Source organism: Microcebus murinus, chromosome 5 (assembly GCF_040939455.1).
Source record: "Microcebus murinus isolate Inina chromosome 5, M.murinus_Inina_mat1.0, whole genome shotgun sequence".
NCBI classification, from domain to species: domain Eukaryota; kingdom Metazoa; phylum Chordata; class Mammalia; order Primates; family Cheirogaleidae; genus Microcebus; species Microcebus murinus.
The window spans coordinates 9,888,060-9,904,539 of record NC_134108.1 but is presented as its reverse complement, the minus strand read 5'-3'; the positions used below and the strand labels follow the sequence as shown (position 1 = coordinate 9,904,539).

The 16,480-nt window shown below is 39.8% G+C and overlaps 1 protein-coding gene across 9 annotated transcripts in view; it reads left to right on the top strand.

The window, feature by feature from the left end:
• Positions 1 to 16,480, top strand: part of ARID1B (AT-rich interaction domain 1B) — a 400,901-nt gene that overhangs the window by 31,124 nt on the left and 353,297 nt on the right. The window lies entirely within an intron of this gene.

The window sequence follows — 16,480 nt, the reverse complement described above, 5'->3', positions numbered from 1 at the left end:
CATTGGAGGTTAGAGCTTCCACTTAAGAATTCTGGGAGGATACAGTCCAATCTCTAGCAGATTAAGAGTCTTCTGGTCACATTTTGCTCATATTAAGGGATATTAATTGGAGTGGCAATGTAGATGCCTTCCCCTCAAAGTATCATGAGTCTATGGTATTGTGGTTTGACCTTGGGCAAGTTATTTACTCTAAGAGATGGCTTCCTTTCCACTGAAATAGTGCTTGGCAGCACTAACGACTTGGCAGGGTTTCTGTTAGCATTGCTCCTGTTCAGTGCTGAACGCATGGTAGGTGCTCGTTAAATAGGCTGTTGTTGCTATATCTGTGCCTTGACATTTTTGCATATCTTTTTATTTTTTTATTATCCACCTTAAATGATAAATTCCCCATGAATCTTTCCATTTCTTCCAACTAGATGCCATTAACCTCAGCTGCACTCATAGGACTGGCACTTACATGCCTCTGTCCTGTGGTATTCATGAGCTTATTTGTATCATGTATTATTTGTATACATCTTGTATTTCCTCTGTTAGAGTGTCTGTTTCTTAAAGTCAAGGACCATCTTACACCTCTACTTTTCTTTCACGGTGCCTTGCACGTTATATTTATTTAGTTTAAATAATATTGAATGATTGAATAAATGATATGGCCTCTGAAGTAACATGTTTCCTCTTTTGTTGAAATCTTTTGTTTCTCAACTGTCTCTAACTCATGCCTCCTTTTGATAAACACATTTCCTCACACGCCTTCCAGCATTCAGATATATCCTTCCAAAAGATGAGGCCCCTAACCCCCCACCTCCCTTGAAAAGACAGAAGCTAGACTTTTCCTACAAATCCTCAACAATTGAGATTATTTTATCAAACTCTACTTACATGTGATATATTACAAAAAACAATGGTTTTCCTCCATTTTCCAAATGGAAAATTATAATTCTGGACATGCATATTTGACTATACCTTACCCTAGCCTCTACCCCCTTGCCTATTGTAGTATCCATTCATTTTCCCCTCTGAGAATTATGGCTCTAAACAATTCTGTTATAGGCAGTAGTGAAGCTGGCATTACATGTTTAGGTGCAATATTGTGTTTTTGCCGACTATGCATATGTGTAAGAAAACTGTTTTCCCTTTATATCTGTGGTTCCTAACCCCTGGGCCATGAACCAGTAGTGGTCCATGGCCCCTTACGAGCTGAGCTGCACAGCAGGAGGTGAGCAGCAAGGGTGACAAGTGAAACTTCATCTATATTTACAGCTACTCTCCATTGCTTACATCACTGCATAAGCTCCGCCTTTTGACACATCATCACAGCATTAGATTCTCATAGGAGCACGAACCCTACTGTAAACTGTGCATACAGGTATCTAGATTGTGACTTCTATGACAATCTAATGCCTGATGTTCTGCAGTAGAGCTGAGGCAGTGATGTTAGTGCTAGGGAGCAGCTCCGAATACACATTATCATTAGCAGAGAGATGTGACTATACAATAAATGTAATATGCTTGAATCATCCCCAAATTGTCCTTCTCCCTAGTCCATGGAAAAATTGTCTTCCTTGAAACAGGTCCCTGGTGCCAAAAAGGTTGGGGACTGTTGCATATGGTTCTTTTGTAGTGAAAGGGGTTAGATTGATATGCATTTGAATTTGTGAACTCTGTTCTCCAAAATGATTCCAGTTTGTGTAGCTTAAAAGTGGCCCCAGACATGTGTTATGTTTCCATAATGCTTTTCTCTTTAGGACTTAATACACTTTGTAGATACTACCTTATCAATACTTAGGGCATCCCTGTAAGCCAAGTAAAAATTGGGAACCATTGTTATTCTGCAGGGGAGTAACATGTGGCTGAGAGGTCTGTCCTCCACCCGCCTCCACTGTCCCCCCCACTGCCCAAGGATGTGTATGCTGGTCAGATCATGCCTTTATGCTCACTAGTCATGGATTTGTCATGTTAGCCTGCAGTATGGGAGTGGGTACAGCGTACCAGTTACTATAGTCTCTTTACCAAGTCAGCAAACAAAACACCTTTGGTCACAAGAGTAAATTTGTAAGATGATCTTTATTTTTAAAGGAATTTTGTGGATATATATAAGAATCAAAATTCAGTGCAGAGAAAGGGAGGTAAAGTACATCTGTTCTCCAGAGGGGGCCTCTTTTAAATTCAGAATGATCCATTTAGAAGAGGACATATTTGGAATTGGATTGCATTGAATGGGGATTGTTTTAAATCAGTCAGGCCTCTCTGTACTCTGGAAGTTATTTTATGCCTTTGAAAACAACTTGGCTTGGTGTGGTCAACCCTGCTTTTGTAGAATGTTGAGGATGTGGGAGGTGCAACTGTGAGCCTTATGGGCAAGAAGGGAGTTTTGCAGAATTGGCTGCCTTTTCTGAAAAGGTAAGTCAATGCTAAAGAAAAATAGAATTTTTGGCTAGTTTGATGCTTATGTGGGTGCATTTGCAATGTGATCATATAGGTAATGCTGTCTCACTTTTGGGAGAATGAAACTCAACAACTTTGAAAATCACTTTTCCTTCTTCGTTCTGTACTCTTATCATTTTCTTTTACATGAAAAGTACTTTTTACCCTAATCTCTGTTAATTGATTGTGATGACATGTTATTAGGTGAAGACCTATCCATTATCTATCAATAGACTATTAAATAGTGAGTAAAAAATTAAATATAAAAATATGTATCAGTAGATACTCAAATATTTTTGGAAGACTGAATGCATGCTTATGTGTTTTCAGTATGCTTAAAATGGATATATTGTATCTCAGTCATGAGTTCTTAAAATTTCTTTTTCTTTTCTTTTCTTTTCTTTTTTTTTTTTTTGAGACAGAGTTTCACTTTGTGCCCAGGCTAGAGTGAGTGCCGTGGCGTCAGCCTAGCTCACAGCAACCTCAAACTCCTGGGCTCAAGCGATCCTACTGCCTCAGCCTCCCTAGTAGCCGGGACTACAGGCATGCGCCACCATGCTCGGCTAATTTTTTGTATATATATTTTTAGTTGGCCAATTAATTTCTTTCTATTTTTAGTAGAGGCAGGGTCTCGCTCAGGCTGGTTTCTAACTCCTGACCTCCAGCTATCCGCCCGCCTTGGCCTCCCAGAGTGCTAGGATTACAGGCATGAGCCACCGCGCCCGGCCAAGTTCTTAACATTTCTGATCATTCCTTTTTTATTCGGAAGCCTAAGAAAGGAAAAGTATGGTAAATTGAAATAGTTGGCACTAGGCAAATAGTATGTCAGTCAAAGATAGTGCTACTTTTATCTTGATAGATCAAGGTATGTATTTTCTAACATAGGTTAAATTTCTAGTGGTGAATCTATGCTTTTACATTCTAGCTATTATTTTAAGATGGTTAAAAATCCTTCATGCCCCAAATCCTAGATTTATATATTGGTTCATTTAGCAGAAGGGTATTGATATTGAGTGTGATTAACATGAAACACTTTCAACTTCCTTTTAGGCTGAAAGGGGTAATGGAACTTATTTGGTTTTCCTCCTTTCTCCCTTTCTCCCCTCACCCATTTTTAAAATAGCAGTGCTTTTCATACTGTCAGAATTTCATGTTGTGACACCCTATTCAGAAGTTATGACAGCAGGGTAATGACAGCAACTGCCTCCCGAGAATCAATCAGGCAATTAATTTTGTAAATGAAATGCTGATTATACAAAGCTTCACATGAGAGGCCCAGTGATTAAAATCAATTTAACAAATTGTTTCAGGTGGGACTTGATTAATAATTTGCCATAAATGCTAAGGATATATGACCAGCATACTTTGTTGTTGCTGTTACTGTCCAACTATATATAAAAATCTACAGGTAAGCTCAATCTATCTATGACTTTATATTATTTACACTTTGGTCATCTACCTAAATAGGCATAAGTAACAATGAAAATGGAATGCATTATTACATTTTCATATCATCCTAGTTCATCATTTCCTATGTTCTACTTAGGAATAAAAAAAGTTGCTCAGACAGGTTTGAGTTCAACCAAGTTAAACAAGTCTTTTTTTCTATGTAGGATGTTTTAGACTTTTCTTATGCTAACATATATTATTGATCTTGAACAGTGGCATGTGCTTCATAGATATTTTCCATTCTTAATTACAGTAACAGCTATAAACATGGTTTAGGAACAGCTGTTTTAAGGATATTAGAAATAGTGATATTATAGCATGAAAGTAAAAATTGCCTAGGTTCGAGTATTATGGGTTGAACCCAGGAGAAGTCACACTTGGAGCAGGACATGTAGCAGGATGTCTTTCTAACATTCATATACCAAACATTAAGTGCCTGTTACATCAAGCCAGACTTTGTATCTTTATATTTCATCATTTTTATTATTTATAAATTGACACTTCTAGGAATGCAGTGTAATATTAGATGGCTTGAGAGAGAAGTAAGGGTTAAGGTGCACTTTTGAGTTTGTTTTTGTTTTTTTGAGATAGGGTCTGGCTTTCTTTCCCAGGCTATAGTACAGTGGCGGCGTCATCGTAGCTCACAGCAATCTCGAAATCTGGGGCTCTGAGACTGCAGGCACACGCCTCTACACCTGGCTAAGATTTGCATTTTTTTTCTAGAGACAGGGTTTCTCTGTGCCGCCCAGGCTGGTCTTGAACTCCTGGCCTCAAGCAGTCCTCAGCCTCAGCCTCCCAGAGTGCTGGGATTACAGGCGTGAACCACTGCACCTGGCCTGGGTTTATTTTATTTTTGTTTTTTATTAAAGAAATAATAGCAACAATAATTGTCTACTGTGTGTGGGAAGTTGAGTCTATAAGGAAACTTAGGATGAGGGGAACAACACTTCTGGCCTTCTGGAGCTCATCATCTGATAAAGGAGACAGAGAGAAACAAAAAGTTGCAGCTGCTTGTGATAACTATTTAATACCTATTATAAATGAGGGAGTCGCGGTGAATGGTAGGGGCCCTGAGGAGGCAGACTATTTTATCCAGTGGTACTTCGTGGGGTTTGGAGGATTTTCTTTAGTTTGCAGGGTAGTCAAAGGAAGGTTGGCTGTGGGGGCATCTTAGAAGCAGGGTGGGGGTCCAATTTGGTAGGCCCTGAGAGGTGTGCAGGAGGCTGTCCAGGTTCAGTGTGGGCTATGCCCAAAAAGAGGCAAAGTGAATCACCAGGAGGTGAGCCTTGTTTATTTGAATTTGTCCTTCTGGATTTTGAATTCTTTAGACTGTTTTATACCCTCCTTCTTACCTTTGGTCTTCAGGGCAGTTTCTTGATATGGTTTCTGGTTAAAGAATGAGGCAGAAAGGAGAAATATCTCTAACAGTCCACATACTTTTTGATACCACAAAACAGTTGAAGGTCTGGCAGAGAAGAAGAAGGTTGATTCTAGAATTATAGAAAGTTAGAATAGTAGTAAGGAACTTCATTCCTTTTTGTACTTTTTAAAAAAAATTATTTTGAGATAATTTCAAATGTACAGGAAAAGTGTAAGAATAGAGAGGCTGGGCATGGTGGCTCATGCCTGTAATCCTAGCACTCTGGGAAGCTGAGGCAGGAGTATCACTTGAGCTCAGGAGTTTAGACCAGCCTGAATTAGAGCGAGAGCCTCTCTCTACGAAAAATAGAAAAATTAGCCAGGTGTGGTGGCATGTGCCTATAGTCCCAGCTACTCTGGAGGCTGAGGCAGGAGGATCCCTTAAGCCCAGGAATTTGAAACTGTATTTAGCTATGATGACAGCACTGCACTGTACCCAGGGCGACAGAGTGAGACTCTGTCTCTTAAAAAAAAAAAAAATAGTATGAGACATTTCATGTACCTTTTACTCTGATATATTATATTTTAATATTTTGCTACATTTATTATTCTGTTTATCCATCCATCCACCTATCTACCATAGTGTATTTTCTCAAAATAATTTCAGAGTAGGTTGCATGCATCCTGCCCCTTTACTCCTTAATACTTCAGAGTGTGTTTCCTATGAACAAGTGTATGCTTTTATACACCTCTGTGCAATTATCACTGTCAGGAAATTTAACTTTGATTAACTATTTTTAACCTATAGTCCATATTCTAATTTTGTCCATTGTCCTAGTAGCACCTATGTAGCAATCTTCTTTCCTTCAGTATAAGATCCTATCTAACCTTGTATGTTGAATTTAGTTTCCCTATCTTTTTTAGAATATAAGATTTGACTATTAGTCATGTTAATTTATTTTTCTTTGAACAACCATATTACAATAAGTCAGTATACACTTTCACTTAATTGTGGCTTTGGTAAAGTAGATATTGAATAGGACCATATCTCTGAAAAGCATTTTAAAACCAGGGGCAGATAGCCTGTGTATCAGAACAGCAAACACTCTTTATCCAGAAGTAGGCAAGTAAAATAGTAATTTTCATGACATTTTATTTAAAGTTAATTTAAAAAATTAATACAGTTGTTTGAAAGTGGTATGGAGGCAGCCATGGGGATTGCTAGGGAAATTAGCAGATTCTCTGTCTTTTAGGTACTACCCTGACCTGTCTTTGAGATTAAAGTTTATCTATGCAAATCATACTAAACATCTTTCTTGAATGGTTGTCTCTGAGGATGTTGTTATTATTTTCACATGAAAGGCAGGAAAACTGAGGCTTAGAACATTTGAATCATTTACTCTGCATTTTGTGGCTAGTCAGAAACAGGAGAGAGATGAACCCTGATCTCCCTGATGACAAACTTTATGTTTTTTCCATTGTACTGGAGGAAGCAAATTGGTTTTTGCTTGTCTGCAAAATCTGATAGTTGGTAGTGGCTGCCAGCAACTCCACAGGGTAAAAGATTCTGAGGCTTACTGGACTCAGGGAAACCAGTGCTAGGATAGGTAGCAATGTCTGTCTTAGGCACATTGACAGAGGGGTGGAAGGTTTCTTTGCCTATATGGATTATTCTGGATTTATGCCTCTATAGAATGAAGATAATAAAAAGCCTGTTATGTGCCAAGAAATTTGAACATATTACCTTTAATTCTGTAATAACTCTGTGATGATTGTGGTAATATTCTACATGGCGGCTTTCTTTAGCATCTCATAGCTACAGTGGGGGGGGTTGAAATTTGACATATCCTTACAAAAGTACTTCTTTTCTTGATTTAAATCTGTATTTATATGGAATTTATACTGTATTTTTTCTCTTTCTCAAGTAAGAGCTTACTAATAGGCTGTTAGTAGTGACACATGACTATGAAGAATATGTGTACACTTAGAGATATAAATGCTAGAAAATGTTAAAGCCATGATAAATACTTTACAATTTTTTGGGTGGCAAGAATAACAAATTTGAGGGAAAATGGAAACATATTCCATTACTATTTTGGTATTCCTTTTAGATCTAATTTACTCTTGAAATAAACAATATATATACACTTTGGTTTGTTCATAAAATTGTTACATTTGCTAAATTAAATTTAAAAATGTAGTTTAATCAGACAGTAATTTACTCATGGAATTGACTTACAAGCTGGTGAGCTTTGGGGGATTAAGCTAATAATAGGTTTTGCCAATTTATAAAAATCATGCAAATACTGGGGAACCAAAATAGTCTTAACTTTCTGGACTTATTCTGTAGGACCTGGACGATAGCCATAAATGGGTTTTATGTTTGTTTTCTCAAGTTTGGCATTCCTATGGGGCAGTCTAGGTGGGGAGACAGACATTTATCAAATAGTCACACAAATAATATTGCAGGCTTTGATTAGTGCTATGAAGGAACAGCATAGAGTTTTCTGATGGGATTCTGCCTGAGTCTGGTGTTGAGGGAGGGCTTCTCTAAGAACATGTTGTTGGAACTGCATTCTGCAGAAGGGGAGACCAAGGCTCATTATAAACGAAAGGAATGGCATGTTTGAAGGCCCTGTGGTGGGAATGTATGTGGGTTTTCTAGAGCCCCACGGAGACTCTAGGGTGAGTCCCTAGATTCTGACTTGTACATCTGGAAGGATGGGGTGTCTTTGCCTGCGATCAGAGATAGGGCAGGAATGTTGGGTGTAGGGCCCTGGGGCTCAGGAGAGACACGCATGGGGACGTAGTGGAAGCCATGGCTTGTGTGAACTTGTGAGAAATGAAGATTTGTCTGTAGTGAGGCACAATTCTTTGCCTCTTGTATATTGGTCATTGAGAGGCCTGTGTTCTAGTTAGAGCCCTGCTGTTTAGCTGGGTTCCTGGTAGGGAGGAAGTCATTCCTTTCTCTGTTCATCACATGTTAATTACACCAGGCATTGTTATACTAAGTGCTAGGTATGCAAAGATGAATATGACAAAATTTTCACCTTTAATTAATAGTCTGCTGGAGAATAGGAAAATAAATAGATTGAATTATTGAGGGATTTCCCTCTGACTTCAATAATTTGTTAAGGGGAGAAGAAAAGAGATTTAGGAAGCTCTTACTGTGTAATATATCCTTTGGTATCTCATTTAATCCACCAGCAACACTAGGGGTGAGCACGACTGTACTTTATTAAAAAATGAGCTGAAATTTACATAGCTAATAAGTAGTATAGGCAAGATTCACACCCAGGTTTGTCTGGCTGGTTTTAACCCCCTTGCCTTTTCCCTGATGAACTTTTGCCTTGTATTATGTGTCTCTAAACTTTAGACTGTTTATTTTATGGAGGAATTTGAAATGGGTAAGAAGTTGTCACCCTAAGGCAGATGTGGTCTTGTGCTTGTAGCAAGTGAGTGGGAGGCATGGTGGGGACCAGTGGAGAGGTTTCTGATGAGTCTTCCTTGAGAATGTTGATGCCTGGATCTGTGTCAGTCTTGACGAATGGCGCTAGCAGTTAGCCCAAGGTCTGTCCTCTCGCTGGACCTCCTCAGTGTTTCATCAGTGTGAAATGGTTTGCTGATCTCATTGGCCGTTGAGGTCAAGCTAGAAAATGCAGTTACTGTAATAAGTTAGCTGTCAGAATTAGGATCCGAAAAAAATCTCATCAGGGTAGAATGGTGACCAGAAATAAACAAAATGAAAATAAGCAGAGATAAAGATAAACTTTTGCCACTAAGGTCAACTAACCAACTATTTAACATGAGATGGGGGAGGTGGGAGTCACAGCTGATGTGGGGATGGAGCTGCCAAGAGAGCACAGAGATCTTAGGTTGTATGTGTACCAGTGTAGATTCTGGAAAAAAGGAAGCAAGAACCCTGCCATAATACTTTTTGTGCTAAGGAGACTAAGAATGGGCATATTTCACCCAGAAAAGGGAAGTAGCTACAGCTGTCTTTAAATATCTGCCAAAGGACCAAAGTAAAACCAATGGATGTAAATTATAAGAAACAGATTTTACTTATATAGGAGGAAGAAATTCATTAACACTGAGGGTTGTAGATATTTTGAGGGGATTCATACATATTTTGGGTATGAACCAGTGAGTCTATTTTCAGTTCTAAGGTTCTGTGTGTTTCATTGTTGAATCCTTGATCAGGGTGTCTTAAGAATTGTGATCGCATGAGAACATATTAAAATGCTTTGAAAATGCATGGCAGACTTTATCTGATAAAACAAGTCAGGGTCTTTGGATGGGTTTCTAGAGGGGGTTCCATGAACCCAGGACATTGTATACTAAATTTGGGGTGTGTGTACATCATGGATGCATTTTTTTAAAAGAGCATCACTCAGTGTTAAGAATCACAACTGTAGACTGTGATTTTTTGGTAGTTCTTGGAAGTTACTTCATACATTGGTAACAACATATTATGTTGTTTCCTTAATATATATATATATAATAAGGAAACCAAAACCACGACCAAAAAATATTGGCAGTGGTCATCTTTCCAAGTCAGTGTATGAGTATTTGGGGTTTCTCTCTACCTCTCCTCAACATTGCTAATGACATCATGGTCAGAGGGCACGAATAATTTGATGGGTCTTAGAACCAACAACAAAACAGCCTTTTCTGCCTTGTCTGATGTGTTAGAATTCCATTTCTTGATCATTTCTATACCATTGGAGAATGTGGCAAATATTATTTTATTGACAAAAGAATTTCCTTCAGTGTGGTGATACCCAGATTCAAAGTTCCAATGTTTTATTATAGTTCACGTCTTAAGAAATAGGCACTGATTAGTCATAAATGCAAGTAAAAGACAAAATGGTTTTAGTTTTAGGTATAGGGTTGTAAGTTATCCTAACTCAGCCTGATGATAATACCAGGATGTATGATACCAGAGGAGGAACTGTGGACTTGAGTCAGGAAACTTGGCTCTGGTCTCAGCTCTGCCCCCCGAACCTCCCTGTGGCATCTAGGATGAGAGAGAGTCTCTTTGGTGGTTGATTGCATTCTGTAGTTGTGGTGGCAGTAGAGCTGAGGATGTTGGTGCTTTCTGGCTTGAAGAGGAATAGGCATTCCTTATGAAATAAAGAAAGAGAGTCCTTGGTGCTCACTCTTTCTTTAGACTTAAACTGATTAATCTGATTAGGAGAAGAACCTGACCAAGAGTGTTGCATCTAACATTATCATTGACTTTACAGTGTCTTTTGCATGTATGTACACAATCAACGTAGACCTTTTTTTTTTTTTTTTTTTTGAGACAGGGTCTCAGGCTGGAGTGCAGCGGCATCATTGTAGCTCACTGCAACTTTACACTCCTGGGCTAAAGCAATCCTTCTGCCTCAACTGCTGAGTAGCTGGGTGCCACCACACCTGGCTAATTTCTCTGTTTTATAGAGTCTTGCTACGGTGCTGAGGCTGGTCTCAAACTTTTGGCCTCAAGCAGTTCTCCCACCTAGACCTCCCAAAATGTTAGGATTATAGATATGAGCCTTCACACCTGGCCCAACATAGAAATTGATTACTAAGTTTTACTTTTTACTTTTGAAAACTTTTTAATGTGATCAGTCAGCATTCCCAAGCAGTAACCAAGTAACCACAGTCATCTCAGTTGTTTGTGCTGTATGCTGTGTGAGATGGAAGAAAGTGTAACTCCACAGACATTGCCATTTGAGTCTACTTGAGAGATGAGAAATAACATGAAAAATGAAAAAGTAGTACAGGAGTTAAATAACAATATAAGGCAACTCTGGGCAGTCCTGGCAGTCCCATAGACAGACAGGAAGTGCTGCTGGGCGGTGCAGGGAGACTTCTGTGTCCTCGAGGCAGGACTCACCGTGGCCAGGACCTGGACGAGAGTAAAGCTGCTGCAGGTGTGGCTCAGCCTCTTCCGGCGGCCGCTTCAGTCTGTGCTGTGAACAGGGCGGGTGCGAGAGAGGAAGACAAATGCTGGACAGCTGTGTTGTAGCTGCCTCTTGCCCTCCCTCTGCACAGAGCCAGAGGAGTGTTTGTAGTGTGCTTAGGGAAAAACAGAGGCATTTTTGAGCTATATTTAGACATCACCGCAGAAAAATAAACACAGATTGCTTCCTGATATAACAGCAACTATTGACAGGTCACTCTGGCTGCCCTGATGGTCATCAGCCTCGGTCCACATGGCCATAATGCATGTGCATCACAGTTTAAGAAACTTAACATTATTTTATACATACTTCTCCATGTCTCTGTCGATTCCACTGTGTTGATATGTTATGGCTTGTTCCTAGATTCTATGCATGTTCAATAGATTCTATGCATGTTCAATATGCATGTTTTAATTTTCCTTCTTTGAACAATTAGTAGGTAGTTCTTGGGCTACAGGTGCTGGGGTAGCTTCTCTGAACTGTGAGATCTTTTATATTAATACCTCTGACTAATTCCATGTTTACAATCACTGGGAGGTGGGTTTCGTGTCTCTCATTTAGTGAGTGACAAAACGAAAAGACAGAAAAGACAAGCAGTGTACCCAGGGCGACACAGTGGTGGGACAGGCCGTGAACCTCTCGTGGCCCAGGGCCCTGCTGGGCCAGGTGGTCTTTCAGTGTGATATGCCCCGTGGCCACAGACAGATTTGAATAAAAGTCCCCTGCCCCATTTGGGTGAGAGTGTTAGAATTGGAGCAGGTTTCAAAAGTTTTCTTTAGTTACTAGTAGGAGACCACTTTCGAGACCAAACAACGATTCACATGGGGAACAGTTTTTCTTTCTGTGAGCTCTCACTTAATTCACACATGAAGATATGATATAGATCAAGATGTGATAGTTCTTTCTGTCAGTGTTTTGGCAAAGCTTTTCTCCAATTTGTGGTTTAAGGAATTGGGCTAAAAATAGTGAAATATTGTATTCATAAAGAACCCTCTAATAAACATTAACTTGATATAATATTTAAGAGCAGATACATAGATACTTTACTGTAAATACACATGTGGGCATACTCATTGGAAGTGAAGGAGTCCTTGAATACATTGTATAATATATGTAAAGTATACTAAAAACATATAAGCAAGTTGTTATTTAACTTGGGTAAACTTAAAAAGGGCAATTGGATTCCCAGCAGCTTCTGAAAGCCTGTTTAACATATACTGTAGTTGAACTGTGCTACTTAATGTGCTTATAATTTTATACAAATGTATATTTTAAAAATATACATTGTATTCCTTCCTTAATAGTCAGTCCCAGGGATGGGTAACCTTCTGAGGCTATTGGAGGATTTTGGCGGAAGTGGCAGTTTCCCAAAAGGAGATCCTGGCAAGGGTGTGTGTGTGTGTTGTGAGAGAGAGAGAGAGCGCGGGAGAGAGAGAGGTAGGTATAACTCAGACACACATGTGTATAACAATATAAGGCAACTCTGGGAAGTCCTGGCAAAGCTTATTTGAATTAGGAATAAGAAAGTTTCATCAAGTAATAAAATTGCCTTAGAAGCTGAGTAACTACAACCAGACCAGTTAGGTTAAGGGTTCTTTGAAAATGGTATATGTTGTGGCCTTCAAAACACCTGTCTTATTTTATAGACATGAAGCACACACTGCAGCAGCTGTGGAATGCTATTTAGAAAGGCAAACATGCTTGGAATCACCTATTTAGAGAAGCATTTGAGGACTCTTAATGTGGATGGTGTCCCTGATACAGCATAAATTTTATGTGAGAAATGAAATTGGTCATACTCGGGTAATGTATTAATAGAAGGATGATAAAAAAACACAAAATTGTTTCAGGTTAGATGTGAATATGAGGAGCAATGTGGCCTTCATGGTTTCTGGAAGTCTTAGATTCGATTTGGTTTTTGGTTTAAGGAGATAGTGGTGAGAAGCAGGGCTTGAGAGACTGCAGTTGTACATATTTAATGTTAAAAATAGCAAGAGCACACCGCTAGAGGAATTTGGATTGTGGATGAATATTTAAGAATAGGCCATAAGGAGAGAAGGCTACAATTAAATAATTTGTACTGTACGAGTATCTGCTTTCTTATCTGAAGTTTCGTTGAAGGGTATTTGATGTATTTTGAGAGGTGCAGATAACCTGTGTATGTTATGCTTTCCATGTTCAGAAATCTCAGGGTTAAACTAACATTTTGACATGGGTGCAAATTAACTGAATTTTAAGTAGGACTGTGAGAGTTGATGGCAGTGATGAGACACATAATATGAAACAATTGTAGTCACTGATCAGATGAATTTGCTGTACTGTTATCTATAGCATTATAAAATAGACATTCCAATCATTTTCCCATTTAAAAATTCTGCTTTAATTAAGCCACTTTTGGTTGTGCATTATTTAAAGTGAAATAAGTAGACCTTTCCTATGCCCTGGGCTATCCAGATTGGATGTGAAGATTGGGCTGCCTCAGGGCCCCGTATTGGAGACTTAGCCTGAATTTGATTTACTCAGCCTCTCCCGAGGCCATTCATGCACACAGCTGATTTTGAAATCACCAGCTCAGCCTTCATTTTCACACTTCCATAGAAAGTTTTATCTTTTAAAAAGGAAATCTGGAAAATAATCACATTTTGCTTTACTTATACATAAATTTTAATTTAAATAATTTTGAGAAAGCTAATTCTTAGTCCTGGATTTTAGTTTTATTATAAAAATGTTGACATATATGTTTGTACATTTAATTGTGAAGCCAGCACAGGTTGTGTAACATCTGTATATGGTTTGAACAAAACAATATACTGTCATTCAATTTCTCTCATTTTTTAGTGCAAACTATTTCTTGGCTGGTGAATGTATTAGAGTTAAAATTCCATAAAATTGTGAGTTTTGAGTTCCTTGTAGGATGTGGAGGCCTAGGGCAGAGCTTCTGGTTTCCTCCTGTGTCCTCTGCATATTTCATTCAGGTGAGATCAGTTCCGGCATATTCCTGTAACTGCCTCAAGACTGAGCTCACATATTTCCTGTAGGCATACCTGGTGAGATGCTCCCTTCTCACTATGCCTCGTGTCCATTAGCATGTCCACTGCATTGCATGTGACCTCTGTTAAGTGTCTCCTTCAGCAGATCTATAGGACAACAGTGAGGCTTGTTCTTTTCCACTTCCAGTGCCAGGCGCCGTGCACATACTAGCTACCTAGTAAATGTGTGGTGTGGGATTAATCAAATCCTTAAAACGAACACCAGCGTAACCAAGAAGGAAGAGGGGAAGACCACATGCAGCCTTGGGGTGGGAGTGGGAGTGGAAGGGAGGCCTGGCAGTCCTCGTGGTCTGCACTGCTGGCTCCCTCCTCACACCTCTGCCCTCCTCTTCTAGCTGCTGCCTCAGCTCTGCAGTGAGACTCTTCTGGCCAAGCCCATCAGTGACCTCCTATGCAAGAATAGCAAAAGCCTTTAACCTTCACTGTATTGGACCCCTCGGCTGCTGTAGCCATGTCCGTTCTGGTGCTACACTTGAATCCCTTCTCTTCTGTAACACCAAACTCTCAGAATCTCTAACTACGTTTTCTGACCATTCTTTTGACTTCTTTGTGGGCTTGTTTCTTCCTTTCTCTGTCTACTACCTATTTGTTTTCATATATTCTTCCTAGATTAAGTTTTTGGGTTTTATTGCTTCCTATTGATGAATTCATCCAGTATTTATTGAACATTGTTAGTATGTGACAGGTGTACTATTTGACTTATTCCCTGGAGATTTAATAGTGAAGAAAACAGAAAAAACCCTGCCCTCCAGGATCATGTGTCCTCTATCTGCTGATTTCTTTACCTATTTTTCTAAGTCGGACCTTATTCCCCAAGCTGCAGACTCAGTGTGTCTCTTCCTTCTGGGTATTTTCACCTGGATTTCCTTCTGGATCCTCAAATTTCATATATAGAACACTGAAGGCTCTCCCTCCTAGGATAGGGGCGACTGGCTTCCCCCTGCATACTCTGTCTCAGTGGCTCTCCTGTTGTCTGTCAAGCTATGCCTCGCTCCTGTCTTCTGTCACTCACTTGGTCTCCGAATTCTGCTGCATTTCTCTCCTAAATGTGACATGGGTCTGGGCTTGCTTGTAGTTAGAGATTCCTGCCATTTCAGGACCTCAGCCTCATCTGCCTGCTGCGGCAGCCTGACCTCCTTCCAGCCAGTTGCTCAAGAGGGCAGTTCTTCCAACAGCTCTCTGTAAAAGCACCCAGTGGTTCATCCTTAAGAGATAATCTGAAGCCTTTAAAATGATGTGTAAGGCTCACCTATGTTCTGGCTTTTTCCAGCTTCAGCTGATTCTCTGCAAATTCCCGCTTCACTTAGATCCTGGCTACTTTTATTTCTTCCCACACACCAGGCAGTTCATCTCTCTTGAGCTGTTTTGCTTTGTGCTGTTTCTCCTGCCTCATGGTTCTCTGTGTCCTGTTCTTCTACCTCAAACCTCTTATTCCCATTTGTCCTGATAATCTGTAAGCCTTCCTCAGAGTTCCTGTGTGCCTACCTCTGGCACACAGTGGGGATCAGTGTGTAGTTCTGGAAGGAAGGCAGGGAGGAGGGAAGGAGTGAATGCCGCTGGCCTCCATGGTACTGGGCAAGGGCCTGCCTCACTCTTGCCTTGCTCTTTGGTGTGTCCAGGCGTGGAGGCCTGCTGAGGCTATCCTATATGGCCTTGGCCTCTAAGGCTCAGGGACTGACTCACCAAACCAAAAATAAAACTCGAAGTGTAGTTTTGAACTGGTTGTGTTTGGTAAGATGCTTACTTAATAGGGAAGGTGGGTTGTGACTCATAGTCTGGGTGCTTATTCCTACATGCTAGTGGTCTTTGAAAATTTTACTCTAGACATTTGTAATATCTAAAATCCGTCCGTTCACCTTTTGATGAATACTCAGATGCTTTAATGTTTGATTAGAACTTGCAGACTCAGGTCTAAAATAAAATTGTTCTAAGCATACTTTGAAGTCAGAAAGTGTTGCTAATCACTTAGTATCCACTGTCCTTATTACTAGTAAGCTAAAAGGAGGTGGATGAGATTAACTGTCATGCTTATTTCCTATATGCATAATAGAATTTTAGATGCAAATGTTTCTCTCTGCTTAGGATGCAGAATCTTTTTAAATATTGTTTTTTTTTTTTTTTGGAGACAGAGTCTCGCTTTGTTGCCCAGGCTAGAGTGAGTGCCGTGGCATCAGCCTAGCTCACAGCAACCTCAAATTCCTGGGCTCAGGCAATCCTGCTGCCTCAACCTCCTGAGTAGCTTGGGACTAT